Source organism: Castor canadensis, chromosome 7, assembly GCF_047511655.1.
Source record: "Castor canadensis chromosome 7, mCasCan1.hap1v2, whole genome shotgun sequence".
NCBI classification, from domain to species: Eukaryota; Metazoa; Chordata; class Mammalia; order Rodentia; family Castoridae; genus Castor; species Castor canadensis.
In genome coordinates this window covers 47639922-47654425 of record NC_133392.1, presented here as the reverse complement: position 1 = coordinate 47654425, position 14504 = coordinate 47639922, and positions in this window count along the sequence as shown.

Genomic DNA, 14504 nt, shown 5'->3' with positions numbered 1-14504 from the left:
TATCCTAATTACTTAGCAGGTAGACTCATCATTTATCAAGTAAGATCATAAACATTCTTTTATTTTTAGCTTTTACTAAGAGGCAAAATTTCATAATATAGAGCCTGCAGAATATCTGTGCAGCAAAGTGTTACATATTGTTTCAATTGTATTAAAGCTGATTCTCTGCTTTGAGGGAAATTTACACTTGTATTTTGCATTTTTCTTGATTTAAAAGGGAACAAAGATATTTATATTTTCCAAATTGCCCCTAAGGCATAAAAGTCATATCTTTGTCTTAATTACATGGCCCTTAATAGTTTCTTGATTTGGACAAAATCTTTTATCTCTCTGTGTCTCATTTGCAATAACTATGGACTGAAGATAATAATTGTATTTTATTCTTGAAGAGGTTATTATGAGGATTAAATAAAATAATCTTCAATAGAAAATGCTTAGTACAGTTTCTGGAATACAATAAGCAGTAAATATAACAGCTGTTATTTTCATTTAGTATATCATAAAATGTAGTTTTCCTTATGATCTTCAAGAGATTTCTACTACTTTTAGAAGCGTGTATAGATATTCACTTCCAGAGAAATATCTCTTTTATGTCTTCTATGTGAAAGTTTGGGGATCACACAATGATCCATTCTATCACCTGCTGCTAGAAAACTTGTATCAAAATTCAGAATCTTATCTTTGTATTATTCAAAATATACTAAGATAGTTGGTAGGGAAGAGTAATCCCAAAAATTTAGTTGATTAACAAAGAAAAAGTTTGTTGCTACTCACATAAAGCCTACTGTAGGCTCAGAAACCTCTCTAAGGAAGATGTACCTCAAGCGCAATATTCTAAGTGACTAGATGTTGTGCACCTTTAATTAACAAGTGTTTCCTGATGATTCTGTCACACTAACACAAGAAGGGAAATAGAGAGAGCTCACTTATAAGGCACATACATCTTCTGTACTCATGTCACGTTGGCTGAAGTTAGTACTTTAACCTCATTTCTGTCTGCCATGACAAAGGAAATTCTCCCACAGGCATGGCGGCAGCACAAAACTGATTCTTGGTAAATAATAATGTCTACCACAATGTTGGTTATTTTAGTTTTTGTTACATTTTACGCATAAAGGCTTATTCTTCCTAATTTCAGGCTTAATCAGTATCATCTTTCTTTGTGCATGATTTGTAAGTCACTAAATTTTTTCAGAAAAAGAGTAAGGTAAAAAGAATACATCTTTTTATCTTTTCTCCACTGTAACTACAGTATTTCTAGCAATGACTCCCAAATAATAAATATGCTAAATTTATTCATGACCAAATATTAAATAAATTACAGATCAATTCATGCAAATATAATTCTGTTGATATAATCTTAAAACAAGATTTGAAGTGGTTTTATATTTTGTCACATAGTTTCATTGTCTTTTAATATTATTCGTTTTCTTTGTGACCAATACTATGTATTATGAAACTACCAGTACCAAAAGGTTTTATTCATTGTCATGTTTTTGGTTTAGTTTCATTCTGTTTTTGCATTTCTGGTGCTCAAATCCAGGGCCTTGCATGTGCTAGTCAATGACTGTATCACAGAGGTGCATCCCATCCCTGGAGTCATTTTTAAATCAATCATAAGTCCTATGACTTCATAAGCAACACATAAAGTCTTGATCCTCTTAATTTACTAAGTAAACTAGCCCTAAGCTATAGTGAGGAAAAATAAGTCATAGCATCAAGAAATGAAGACAAATGGTTGAATCTTTAATGTAGAAGATAATCTATTTATTTATTAACTGTTTAATTTTGAGTGAAAAAGAACTCATAGAGAGTACTATAAACAAATTTTAAAAGTATTACTTGTGAGTCTCTCAGACTGATTTACTGATTGAAGAAAGTATTAAAACACAAATTAATATATTTGTTTAGATCAATTAATTTCTGATGAAATTTGCTCCCTGTTTGAGCTGTAAAATATTATAAGAAATGAAAAACTTTGTTGTCCAAAGAAATTTAAGCAGAAAATATTAAATTCTCATGCTTGTATATGTCTGAATAGAAACAAGAAGATTTAAATGCAAATATTTAGATAATATCAATATGTCTTAGGGTACAAGTTTTGATTTCATTAAATAACCCATTTTATGATCTGAGAAGTCATGAAAATTAGATCATTGCCAAAGAAGTGATCAAAAATGTTTTCAAGAAAATATGAAGTTAAATCCCACTCACTTTGTCAAGCCCGATAGCATGATTTACATGTTATAAATCACATTCCATCGGTTTGGGGAGTGGCTATTGTAGTAAAAGAAATGATGAATATGATGATTCCTGCCTTTAAGTTAGCAATAACTATTTGAAATATAAGAAGGACTTGAAAGACTAATCACATCAGCGGTGGGAACTCATTTGTAGAAAACACTTGTTTACTTTTTCATGTTAATGTAAATAATGTTTGATATTTCCATATGAAATAGTGTTCATCTAGTTTTTGATTCATTATAGCAACTCTCAATAATCCTTAGGAAAATAAATCACTTTTTAATGTATTGTAACTTGACACTCTCAATGTTAATTTATTTCTGCTAATTCCTAAGACTGCACTTTATTTACCACAAATCAGTCACAGAATGTTGTGATAAATTTTTCTGCATTTAAGTTTCATAATATTCAGTTGAATTATTAAAATGACTTTGTAAGTCATTCTGATAAATTTCTTTTAAAAAAGTAATATGAGCATGAATATGAATTTTTTTACAGATTTTTACTCCATTTTAAGAAAATTTAGCTGAATTTTAACAAAGCTGAACTTTGAAACAACTCAGAACACCTATTATTTTACTTTTTATTCTTTTATCTCTTTTTATTGTTGTGCTGGGTTGGTATACTTTGTGGCATTTACAAAAGTCTCTACAATATATCAAATATATCATACTTTAATTCACCCCGGCCACCATTCTCCTTTATCCCTCCTTCCCCCATTCCTGGAATAGTGTTAACACATATCACTTTTCCATTTACATACATGTGTATATAGTGTTTGAACCATATTCACCCTCCTATATACTTTTTTCCCCACCTCTCCCCACCACTGGAACTAACCCTTCAGACAGCACTTGTACTGTCCTCCTGTTCTCTGATTTTGTTAAAGAAAGAAAAAAAATGACCTTTTGCTTGTTTAAGATAGCTGCACAAGAATTTTCCATGTGGCACTTTCATGTACATGTGTATTATTGACCAATTTGGTTCATCTCTTCTATTTTTCTTCTTTCTACCTTAGTCTCTCTCTTATGGTGGTTCCAACCATTTTAAAATTTGTATATTCATTCTTGAATAAAGTACATCAACCCTATTCATCTCCTAACTTCCTTCTTTTACTCTCCCTCTCTCATATGTGACCTTCCTTTATCATATGTTTTTCATAATATTGTTGTATTTGTTTTAGGATTTTGTCCTTTTGAACCTGGCCTACTTCTCTTAAGATGATATTCTTCTGTTCTATCTATTTACCTGCAAGTTAAAATTTTCATTCTTCTTTGAGGCTGAATATATAAATACCACATTTTCTTAATGCATTCATCAGTAGTGGGGCATCTTGGCTGTTTCTATAGCATAGCTATTGTGATTAATGCTGCAATAAACATGGGTGTGCAGGTGCCTTTGTTGGAACATGACTTACATTCTTTCAGGTATATCCCTAGGAGTGAATTGCTGGATCATATAGTCATTCTATTTTCACTTTTTAGAGGAGCCTGCATACTGTTTTCCAAAATGATTGCACTAATTTACATTCCTACCAGTGGTGTATGAGGGTATATTTTCCCCACATCCTCACCAACATTTGTTGTTGTTTGTGTTCTTGATGATAGCCATGTTAACAGAAGATGGACTCTTAATATGGTTTTGATTTGCATTTCCTTAATGGCCAGAGATGTTGAGCATTTCTTCATGAGTTTTTTAACCACTTGGACTTCTTCCTTTGAAAAAGCTCTATTTAGTATTTTTTTTTTTTTGGTCATTTCTTCATTGGGTCATTAATTTTTGGTAAGCTTATTTTTTCCTTTTATTTTATCATTTTTACATTTATTTACATGTGTATACATTGTTTATGCCACCCTCCCCCACCCCATACCACTACAATCCCCTGCTTCTAGGCAAAACCTGTTTCACCCTCTTCTGATTTTGTTGAAGAGAAAATGAGATAATAAGAAAGACACCATTTTTGCTAGTTTGGGATAAAGATAGCTATGCAGAGAGATTCCTAGCATTGCTTCCATGCACATGTTTATTGCTACCCACATTGGTTCATTTCTACCACACCTCTTTACTACTTCCTGATTCCCTTCCCATAGTGGCCTCTGTCAATTTAAAATTAATTTATTTGCTCCTCAACAGGGAGCACATCAACCACATTCAAGTTTTGGGTTTCTTTTCCTTTCCCTATTTCTCATCTGTGTGTTCTCCCCTTAAAGTGTGACCCATGTGCAATAATATTTCTGTATTTGTTTTGGGTCTATAATTCACCTATGAGGGAGAACATAGGATTTTTGGCCTTCTGAGCCTGGATAACTTCGCTTCAAATGATGTTCTCTGGTTCCATCCATTTACTTGTGAATGAAAAATTTCATTCTTCTTGGTGGCTGAGTAAAATTCCATTCTGTATAAATACCACATTTTCTTGATCCATTCATTGGTCATGGGGCATCGTGGCTGTTTCCATACCTTGGCTATTGTGAATATTGCTACAATAAACAAGGGTGTGCAGGTGCTTTTGTAATAACTTGAATCACATTCCTTTAGTATATCCCTAGGAGTGGTGTTGCTGGATCATATGGCAGATCTATGTTTAGTTTTTTAAGAAGCCTCCATAATGTTTTCCAAAGTGGTTGCACTAGGGTACATTCCCACCAGCAGTGTATGAGTGCTCATTTTCTCCCACATCCTTGCCAGCATTTGTTGTTGATGGTGTTCTTGATGTGGGCCTTTCCATCAGGAATGAATTGAATCTTAGTGTGGTTTTGATTTTCATTTCCTTTGTGGCCAAAGATGGTGAGTATATTTTCATGTGTTTTTTGGCCATTAGGATTTCTTCCTTAGAAAAAGATTTGTTTAGTTCAGTTGCCCACTCCTTTATTGGTTCATTGATTTTGGGGAGGTTAGTTTTTTGAACTCAATGTATTCTCTGGTTGTCAGTCCTGTGTCTGATGTATAGCTGGCAAATATTTTCTCCCACTCTATGCTTGTTCTCTTCAATTTGAGACCATTTCTTTTGTTATGCAGAAGCTTTTTAATTACAGGAAGTCCCATTTATCCATCCTTTCTCTTAGTTGCTGGGCTGATGGAGTTCTACCGAGGAAGTCCTTGCCTATTCCTATGGTTTACAGGGTAAACCATATTAAGGTCCATAATACACTCTGAGTTAAGACTAGTACAGGGTGACAGGCATGGATCTAATTTCAGTTTTCTCCAGGTAGATAGCCACTTTTCCCAGCACCATTTGTTGAAGAAGTTGTCTATTCTCCATTATATGTTTTTAGTGCCTTTGTCAAAAAAAAGGTGGGTATTGCTGTGTGGGTTCATATCTGGGTCCTCTATTCTGTTCCACTGGTCTTCATATCTGTTTTTGTGTCAGTACCATGCTGTTTTTGTTGCTATGGCTTTGTAGTATAGTTTGAAGTCAGGTATTTTGCTACCTCCAGCATTTTGCTTTTTGCTCGGTATTGCCTTGGCTATTAGCAGTCTTTTGCATTTCCAAATTAATTTTAGAGTAGATTTTTCAAACTCTGTCATGAATGCCATTGGAATTTTGATGGGTATTGTGTTGAATATGTAGGTTGTTTTAGGCAGCATAGCCATTTTTGGTATGTTGATTCTATGGATTCATGAGCATGGGAGATCTTTCCATCTTCTGTATTCTTCCTCGATCTCTTCAGTGGTTTGTAGCTCTCCTTGAAGAGGTCATTTATTTCCTTCATTAAGTTTACTCCTAGGTACTTGATTTTTTTTGATATTTTTGTAAATGGAATTATTTTCCTATATTCTTTCTCAGTTTGTTCATTGTTGGTGTGTAGAAAGGCTACTGATTTTTGTAACTTTATTTTGTATGCTGCTATATTGCTGAAGTTGTTTATAGTGTCAAGAAGTTTTTGGGTGGAGTTCTTTGGGATTTGAGGTGTAGGATCATGTTGTCTGCAAATATTTTGAGTGTTTCTTTACCTATTTGTATTCCTTTTATTTCTTCTTGCCTAATTGCTCTGACAAGGAATTCCAGGAGTATGTTAAATAGGAGTGGGGAGAGTGGGCACCCTTGTCTTGTTTCTGAGTTTAGGGGGAATGGTTTCAGTTTTTCCCCATTAAGTATGATGTTTTCTATAGGTTTGTGATATATAGCCTTTATAATTTTGAGGTACATTCCTTCTATTCCTAGTTTTCTTAGAGCTTTTATTATGAAGTGGTGTTGAATATTATCAAAGTCTTTTTCTGCATCTATTGAGATGATCATGTGGTTTTTGTTTGTGCTTCTATTAATATGCTATATTACATTTATTGATTTGTGTATGTTCAACCATCCCTGCATCCCTGGGATGAAGCCAACTTGGTTGTGGTGAATTATCTTTCAGATATGTTCTTGGATTCAGTTTGCCATTATTTTATTGAGGATCTTTACATTGATGTTCATTAAGGAAATTGGCCTATGGTTTTCCTTTTTGGATGTGCCCTTGTACAGTTTTGGGAGGAGTGTAATACTGGCTTCATAGAATGAGTTGGCAATATTCCTTCCCTTTCTATTTCATAAAAAAGCTTAAGGAGTATTGGTGTTAGGTCTTCTTTGAAGGTCTGGTAGAATTCAGCTGAGAATCTGTTAGGTCCTGGACTTTATTTTTGCTTCAATTTCATTATGTGCTATAGATCTGTTTAGGTGATTAATACCTTCTTGGTTCAGTTTTTGATGGTCATAAATATCTAGAAATTTGTCTCTCTCTTCAAGATTTTCCAGTTTATTGGAATATACGTTCTCAAATTAATCTCTGCTGATGCCTTGGATTTCTGTGGTATTTATTATCTCTCTTTTTTCATTTCTGATTTTGGTAATTTGGTCTTTTCCCTCCTCATTTTGGTCAGATTTGCCAGGAGCTTGTCAGTCTTGTTTATGTTTTGAAAGAACCAGGTTTTTGTTTCTTTTTTTGTTTTTTGGTCTCTATTTTAGCTCTTATTTTTATTATTTCTTTCCTTCTGCTTGTTTTAGGTTTTGCTTGTTTTTAGGGGCCATTGGCCTAGTGAATCTTACAACCTTTCACCCTAAGCCAGTGTTTATTTCTGTCAATAAGATAGGTCTCTTGTAAACAACAGATTATTGGATCTTCCTTTTTCGTACATTTTGTCAAATGGTGTCTTTTGCTAGGGGACTTGAGTCCATTGACTTTAGTGTTAATATTGATAGGTATGTGGGAATCTTGCCATTCAGTTGTTTTTGTTGATTAAGGGTTTGATTTTGTGCAGCTGAATCAATGCTACTCTTTTTTGCTTTTTTTTCTTTTCATGTGGTTTGGTGCTTCCTGTCCTCTCGTGGTTTTATTTGCTTTTGTCTTCTGTGTGCAGAATTCCTTGTAGAATCTTCTGTAGTGGTGACTTGGTGTTCATATACTGTTTTAGTTTCTGTTTACCATGAAAGATTTTTATTGCTCCATCAATTTTGAATGATACTTTTGCTGGGTAGATTATCCAAGGGTTGAAGTTGTTTTCATTCAGTGCCTGAAATACCTCACTCCATGCCCTTCTTGCTTTTAAGATTTCTGTTGAGAAATCTGCTGTTATTTTATTGAGTTTACCTTTATCAGTTATTTGTTTTTTCTTTCTTACAGACTTCAATATTCTTTCTCTATTCTTTATGCTTGTTGTTTTGATAATATGCCATAGGAAGGTTCTATTTTGGTCAAGTCTTTTTGGTGTCTTGGACATTTCCTGTACCTGAATGGGCAAAACTTTCTCAAGATTTAGGAAATTTTCTGTTATTATTTTATTGAATATTTTATTTTGGTTTGCACTTCTTCCCCTTCATCAATGCCCATGATTTTCCGGTTTGGTGTTTTGATGGAGTTGCTGAGTTCTTTTCTATTTCTTTCACAGCTCTTTAGCTGTTTGATTTTAACTTTTTCTTTAATTTCTATTTTATCTTTGAGCTCTGAGATTCTGTCTTTAACTTGTCCTCATCTTCTGGAGTGGCCTTCCACTGTGTTTTTTGTTTTATTATAGGGCCTTTTTATTTCCAGGATTTCTGTTTGATTCTTTCTTCTGAGGTTCAAATCTTTGTTCAAATCTTCTTTTATAGATTATTGTTGTCATTTAATTCATGTATCTCTTTTTATAGCATACTTTGTTTCACTTCAGTGTTTGTTGAGGTCCTCTTTGAATTCCTTTATTTGTTTCTGTGTCATCTCATGTTCTTTGCTTTTGGTGTTTTGAAATTTTCTTGGGTGCATCTTGTATCTTCTGGTTCACCATGTCTAATATCTTCTCCATTCATTTTTTTCGTGGTCATTGCTGATTTCCTTAGCTACATTTATCATTGTTTTGTTGAGGTTAAGAATGGGGTATTCATTTTCTTCATCTCCCACTGAATCCTGTATTGAATTATTTTTTTGAGAAGAGTGGTTTCCATCCCTTCCTCTTCTTCCTCTAATTGCTCCACTTGGTACTGTGCCACTATATTTTTGATAGGCTTGTTGATGGATTTGATTGCCCGATTTCTTTCTTTGATTTAATTTTTGAGTTCTGGGTGACTTGGTTATTAGGTAGGTTGATGTGCTCTGTCTGAACCTGGTCTGGGGGTATAATTTATCATTAATTAGTTCAGAGGTTCAATGCCAGACCAGTTGTTAATGTATTCTATAGAAAACCCCTTGATGATAATATCTATAAACAATTGGAGTTGGGAGGGGGGATAATGGTTATTAGGCTAGTTATAGATTATGGGAAATTTGTGAAGGTGGCATTAAAAAAAGGGGGGTGAGAAAAGGAGTGGGTGTGTGGGTTAAGAGTTATGGAGGTTGCTGGATTTTGTGGTCCTTGTTTGTTTGGGTGTATTTCTGTGGTTATAGTGGAGGGTGTTTGTGTCAGGGATTGCAGGGGCTGGGATTGTGTGCGGTTGGTAGAGTATGCTAGTCAGCAGGTAGTGATCATGTAGGAGGGAGGGGTAGTGTGGTGACAGATTGGGAGATGATAGAAGGGAGAGGTGAAGAGAGGGGAAAGATTGGAAGAGAAGAGCAAAAACAGTAGTTGGGAGGGAGAACAATGGATTTTTAGTACAGGAGAAGGAGGCAGAACGAAGAGAATGAGAATAGGGATAAGAGAATAATGATGATGGAGTTAATAATACAAGAATAAAAAAGAAGAAGAAAGAAAAGAAAGAAAAAGAAAGAAAGGAAGAAAGAAAGAGAAACAATATTTTTTTTTAAAAAGAAGCACCAGGTTCAAGAACCTGGTTCAATTCCATCTATTAATAAAAGTTCTGGAATTATTCTGTAGTTGTCTAATCCTGGTATTGGTGTTCAAGTGGAAGCTTTGATGTGGTCTCACCAGGTGACTGGTTTGTGAGTGGTATTTGGACCTTCAGTCCATAGGTTAGTTGGAATTGTGAGGTGAGGTAAGATTGCCAGTTCATTCAGGATGGTCAGAGCTGTTTTCAGCAGGTGGCAGCTGTGTTGTTCTTCAGCTGCAGCTGTTTGTTCAGTTCTTCCCCTAGCAAGGTGGGGCAATTCAGTTTTTACTCTTGCCCTCTGTCAGAGAGCCCTCTGTCCAGGCTCTGGGATCTACCACCTGCCGTGCTTTGGGAGGTGAGTTTGTCACTCTGTTCCCTCTCTTAGCCTTTATGCCTCTCCTTATCTCTGCTGGGTGATGAAGGCTCCTCTAGGTGGTTGCTTTGTTGGCCCTGTCCCTGCTCTTAGCCTTTGCTGCTTTGTGGTACATCACTGAGAGTTCACTCTGTTCCTTGCCACACCCCTGACAATTCAGCAGTGAGATATCAGCTCTTTGACCCTTCCTGGTTCTCCATGGTGGGTTCAGCATTCCACCCCCCACATCCAATGTCAGTGTTAGATTACATTTCACTGTTTATGGCTTTCAGGTTTTCTGGCTGCCCAGGGGCTGTGCTGGATTATTTTCTCCTGGGTGAGGGGGTGGGTAGGGAACAGTGTGGTGGATGATGATGATGCCCTGTATCTTGTGCAGTTTCATGCAGGCAGCTTTGGAGCCAGCTGTTGGGGAGAAATTGAGTCATTTGGTGGAGTTTAGCTTTTTGAACTTCCTGTATATTCCGGTTATGAGTCCTTTGTCTGACATATTTCTGTCAAAGATTTTCTGCCATTCTGTGTATGGCCTCTTCAATTTAGAGACCATTTCTTTTCTTGTGCAGAAGCTTCTTAATTTCATTTAGTCCTATTTGTCAATCCTTTCTTTTAGGTGCTGAGTCATTTAAGCTCTATTCAGAAAGTCACTGCCTATGTCTATTTATTCCAGTGCACTCCCTGTTCTTCCCTGCACTAGCTTCAAAGTTTTGTGTCTGATGTTGAGGTCCTTAATCCACTTTGAGTTGATATTTGTACAGGGGGAAAGCCATGGCTCTAATTTCAGTTTTCTGCAGGCATACACCAGTTTTCCAAGCACTGTTTGTAAGAGGCTATCTTTTCTCCATTGGATGTTTTTGGTGCATTTGTCAAAAGTTAGGTGGGCATAGTTACATGGATTCATCTGGATCTTCTGTTTCATTGGTCTTCATATCTGTTTCTGTGCCAGTATCATGCTGTTTTTATAACTATGGTTCTATAGTATAATTTTAAGTTGGGTATTATGATATCTCCAGCTCTTTTTGCTCAGTACTGCCTCGACTATTTATGGTTGTTTATGCTTCCAAATGAATTTTAAGTTTGATTTTTCAATCTCTGTGATGAATTTTCTTGGAATTTTGATGAGAATTGTATTGAATATGTAGATTGATTTTGGTAATATAGCCATTTTCACTATGTTGATTCTACCAATCCATGAGCATTGGACAACTTTCCATCTTCTGTAGTCTTCTTTGATTTCTTTCTTCAATGGTTTATAGTTTAAACAAAGCACAAAATAGAAACAAAGATATATGAAACAAAGAAGATAGCAGGAGATATGAAAGAGGAGTTTAAAAAAGATATAGAAAGTCTCAGAAATAAAACAAACAAACAGAAATCCTGAAAATAAAAAGTCCCTAAATCAAATAAAAACTACAGTGGAAAACCATTCCAGCACCCTGGAACAAGTGGAAGACAGAATTTCAGGGCTCCAAGACAAAATAGATATCAATGAAAACACAGAAGTATTCTTAGACAAAAGACTCAAGAGCCACAAAAGGAATATGCAGGAACGCTGTAACTCCATCAAAAAGCCAAATCTGCAAATTATGGACATTGAAGAAGAAGAAAAGATGAAAGCCAAAGGTATATGCACTATTTTCAAGAAAATATTTTACTTGATTTTTTAGAATTAATTCAACAAATTATATAAGAATTTTCTATATGGCAGGCATTTGGGTAGGAAATGGTGAGACAAAATTGTAAGCAAAGTCCAGTTCTCCCAGTTTTCCTATAGCCTATTACCTGGCCATGTGTTGTAAAAGAAGGCAGATGAATGTTACATTAATCAAGTAAGAGGGTCACCTGATTGAATAGGGACTGTTGATAGGGAAGATTTCTTCTGAAGGTGATTCTTGGGTTTTAATAAAAAATTCAAGTTGGAGGTAGCTAGGCAATTAAGGGGATAAGGTGATCTCTCAGCAGACAAGATACAATAATCAAGGTCTTTGGAATGCAAAAGTTCATAGTGTATGCTCCAAAGTAGATGAATGTTGTATGGTTAGATTGTAGAGTCAGGTGGAGGGGTTGGTATGGAGATTTCATTAATATACAGGAATTTGAAGTATTTTCAGAAAAAGAGAGAAGACAAAAGAAGAGGGGAGGGAGGGAGGGAGGAAGAACAAGAAGGAAGGAAGGAGGGAGGGAAGGAAGGATGTTAGAAGTATTTAAGAAGGAACTGACATTAAAAGATTGATATTTTGAATCATTCTTGATTTTGGAAAGATGTAATCTTAATGAAGATGGGAAAGGAAGATATGGGGAAATTAGGTAGGAGGTTACTGCAGTGATTCAGGAGAGATAGTTGTTCATAGCAGATAATATTAATCCCATCCTCATTTAAAACTTTAAAAATTTACTTGAATGAACACTTTTGCATTAATTTTAACTTTGAGAATAACATTAGATTTTTTGACTAATTCCTTATATTTTAGCACTCTTAAATTTTGTGTTCAATGCAGATGCTTCAGATGCCTCATCTGAGCCCTAGCTTTGTGTGGCTGTTGCCTATAAACCAAGAATGCACTCTCTAGATTCCACTTCTGACAATTTTGTTTAATGCAGGAAATTTCTGTAATTTATTTCTAGGCCTCAGTATACCTCTGAGTCTATAAACTGTGTTCGCTTCATAGCAACTATGCATTTCTACTGTATCACGTAAGTATACACTTAAGAAAAAGGATAATTAGTGTTCTCAACAAAGACGGAAAGGCATGATGCTTTCAGTAACATTTTTTACATACCATGATCAAAAATTCTTTTCAATTTGCAAAATTGGTTTTGATTCTGTAACATCTCAGTTTTCCTTTTAGTATTTTTGCTTGCAGGTTATGGTAAAAGGAGTAGTTCTTTTAGTACTAATCCATTTGTTTGTATTTCCACTATACTAGAATTTATTACCTCATTTCTCTTGTCTTTATTACTAATATAATAAAACATGCATTGAAAAATTTATTTTGAACTAACTGATCCTCTTAAAATTTTAACATTTGATTAAGTAACTAGCAAATGCTCCAAGATCTATCTGATGGATAAAATTTAATAAATACATATTCAAACATGAAATTAATTATTTCCTATTCTGCATGATAAACAGTTTCTAATATCAATAAATTTATGCCAAAGTGCATGTGGTAATTCAGGAAAAATTATCTATATTCCACTTTTTCTTCATATAACTTTTCCAGTGAAATGATCCTCTGAGATTAGAACAAGTTGAACTCATGGGGCAAGTATATAACTTGCTTAGAAGGAAGTATTAAGATTCTTTAACTCACATACTTAGAAAAGAATGGGAAGCATGGATAATTTTACAATGAAATGCTAAGCATGCTTTCCTCTCAAGAGGTAAAACAAACTTTCAATTTGAATACTAGTCAAATATCAACCAGTGAATATAGTATGGGACATTTGGGGCCTAACAGATTCCAATTGAGTAGATTATTCAAAATTCTCAACCACATTAGAAATCTGACTAATTAATTTTGAAAGCTACTGAGCTGCTATTGTAATTTTTATCTTAGTTTTATATGACTCTTAGAATCAACTTTGGAAAATCCTTAGTTTTTATGTTTTTCTTCCAGAACATTTTATAAATGACTAGCACTTTTGCTTTTGTTAATACACTTTACTGAAGTCAATTGTGTAAATATGTTTGTTGCTTGGAAATGGAAGATGTATGATCCAAGGATAAGAAATAGAAGTTGAACTGAGAAGTGAGGAGCTGCCCAGCATCTAGGCAGTGGGTTTTTATTCATTTCTCTTGTTCCAAGGAAGAACTTTGTATAATATAAAACTACAAAGATGCAATAAAGTATATAAATGTCATATATAATATGCTATATATATATGCATAATATAAAATACAATACCTCTCATACTTTTATGTCATCAGTGTTTCAACAAGCATCCACTGTTTGCATGTGCCTCAATAATGCTAACCTCTCTGAGGCTTTACTGATTCACTGTGCATAACTATTATGTTGTCCATTCTAGGTAGAATTCTCAAGCCCAATAGGTGTATTGATTTCTGAAGGGTATAAAGGTAGCTTTACTTAAATCATTTTCTATCCATAGTCCACTCTGCTAGACCAGGAAGGCTTGAGACATATTAAAAGCAAATTTCTAGCATGATGAATGGATTGATCTCAAGACAGGCTGCCTTTTAAAATATAATATTCTAAAACAATGTCTTCATGGAGTTCCTTGGATATTAAGGGAACTACAAAAATAAATTAAGAGATGACATCAGTTATTATATATTATAGACCAGATGAGCTCTGACCCATTCAATATTCAGAAAATGTTAGATTTGGAAAAAAAAAAAAGCAAAGAAAGTTCTCTCTCTAGGAATTTGGAAGTATATAAATTGTTAATTTAGTTTCTGTCCCTCCTGTGAAATGTATAAATGTTTTTGATGGACTGACCAACACATGGAAAATAATTAACTAGACTTTTCAGCTAGAATTCTTTAATATGAATGTGTTAATTACCAGAGTTAATTCCAGAGTTACTTAATTACCAGAGTTACTGAATTCAATATACCTGCCACTTCAGTTTGCCCAGGGAAAGAAATACATTTTCAATTATATATTACCAATGCAACTCTGCCTTATTTTATTTTTATTATAAATAAAAGAA